A 2,470-nucleotide genomic window follows, 5' to 3' on the forward strand; every position below is an offset into this window, starting at 1 on the left:
ATTGGCCCTGCTCTGAGCCCGACCAGGGGCTGCACCTAGGGATTGGGCCTGCCCTCTGCCACCCGGGAGCAGGCCTAAGCCAGCAGGTCATTATCTCCCGAGGGGTCCCAGACTGCGAGAGGGCACAGGCCGGACTGAGGGACCCCCCTCTCCCCCCCCCAAGTGCACAAATTTTTGTGCACCGGGCCTCTAGTTAGATTATAATAGATTATAACCCATAGAATAAAATAAGATTCTGTGAGTTCATACTGACATACAGAAATAATTGAATAAACACATGGGAACTAGTAAGCGCGCTCTCTTGCAAGTAGCATTACAAGTAATAAATGTGGACACTTGCGGAGTTACAAAAGCATGGCTTGGCACCCAACATAACCACCAGGCCAGGCAAGAGCCACCAGTGCATGACAAATTAGTGGGTGAGTGTTTGATTAGAAACAAATTACATGGTCTCGAAGCACCTGCCCACAATATACTTCGTAATTACAAAGGGAAATAACTGTGCCCAGAAAAGCTGGGGCACACTGAGCACCGCCTCTAGGGTGGGCCAGCTGGGCAGTGCCCCGAGGTGCCCACCAGCCTGACACACAAAACCCCGGTAGAAACGTAGAGGGAGGCAAACAACATGAACGCCAGGATCCCACTCGAGAAGAGAACTATCTCTGGATACAAATATACTCCAGCCACTCCCTCCCAGCCCAGAAGACTGCCTGCTCTCGTTTACCTGGCTGTGTGCACACCTGGGGGTGGGGCATTGCCCCAACACAGGAGCAGAGGCTGAGTGGTTGCCTTCACACCTCCACCATGCAGATCTCAGTTCCTCCTTTAAATAAATTAGTATTATTTTTGTTAATCCTCACCTGAGGATATTTTCTCCATTGATCCTCCAGAGACAGTGAAAGGGAGGGAGAGAGGGAGGGAGGGAGGGAGGGAAGGAGGGAGGGAAAGGAAGAGAGAGAGAGAGAGAGAGAGAGAGAAACATTGATGTGAAAGACACATGCATTGGTCGCCTCCCAAATGCACCCTGACTGGGGCCAGGGATCCAACCTGCAACCCAGGTACGTGCCCTTGATTAGGAATCTAACCTGCAACACTTCTGTGTGTGGGCTAACACTCTAACCACTGAGCAACTCTGGCCAGGGCAAAAGTAAATTATCTTTAAGTATTAAGAAATATTGGGTCACGGGTGAGAAATGATAGCTGCCTTTCACGCCTGCAGCCCTGCACTGGACTGCCCTTCCCTCCCTCTGGGGCTCACACTTGCCTGCAGAGCTCAGTGCCTGGCTGTCGCCCAGCAGGGGGTGGTGCCTCCCTCGGCCTCCTGTCCCCCTCATACTCTGACGTTTCCACCAGCATGAGCTCTCACCTGACTGCCCGTTTCCCACCTACCCAGGTGCTGGCACACATGCCTCGCTCAGCAGATGTGCAGTTGCACAAGCCATTTTTTTTATGGACAAAATTTAGATCCCAATTTTTTTTTGATCATCAACTTGAGAAGACCCTCAATGCCCTTTTTGGGGTAATGTTAGAGTTTGAAGATCTCACAGATCCTCCGGCTGTGCTGTTACCCGCAAGACCCTCCTTCGCAGCTCCAGCACCGGCTCTGGCTCCCTCTCTCCTCGCCTGTCAGCCACGTGGAGGACTCCGGGGCCAGAGACGCCTAGAACGCTGTTGTCGCCAGCACTGCGCGCACTGGGACCAGCGGCTGGAGGCAAGTGGAACGCTGAGCGAACACCTGGTGAACGCCTTTGGACCGGGCTGTTTAGACTCTGCTCAGAAGCCAGCGATCCGCCTCCCCTTCCTGCTGGTGGAAATGCCATCCTTGGGTTGCACAACATATTGGCCGACGTTCTCTCTGGGCCCTGTGTCCTCCCTGCCTGCAGTTCCATGGAAAGCACAGCCCATGGCCCTCTTTCAGGGCCAGCCCTCCTGGCCTCGACGTAGGACAGGAAGGGACCCCACCCCGGCTGCAGTGCATATCTGAGGGGCCCCTCGCCCACCAGCCTGCTACATGCTCATCCCTAAGGGACATCTCACAGGATGATGGTGGCAGAGGGTAAGGCTGGCGGTGCCTTCTGTCCCACAATCCTATTGTTCTAGAACAGTGATGGCGAACCTATGACATGCATGTCAGAGGTGACATGCGAACGCATTTTGGGTGACACGCATTGACAGAGACAAAAAATTGCATAATTCAAATATTTGTCTCTTGCAATGGCCAGAGTTGGGCATCACTCGAGTAATATTATTACTCACGTTACTCATGACCAATAATGCAATTCTAAAACCGGATGTAAACATGTACATCAGTGTTGAGTAGCAAAGATACATAGTGAAAACATCCAAGATACATTGTTCCAATATTGACATTAATATAAAAAGGTTAAGAATTGCACTATAAAGAGATTAATCTTTACTCATGACATTTTATTTTTACTCGAGTGACAAAATGCCCAATTCTGGAAACGGC

The sequence above is a fragment of the Myotis brandtii genome, unplaced genomic scaffold, assembly GCF_000412655.1.
Source record: "Myotis brandtii unplaced genomic scaffold, ASM41265v1 scaffold868, whole genome shotgun sequence".
NCBI lineage: Eukaryota > Metazoa > Chordata > Mammalia > Chiroptera > Vespertilionidae > Myotis > Myotis brandtii.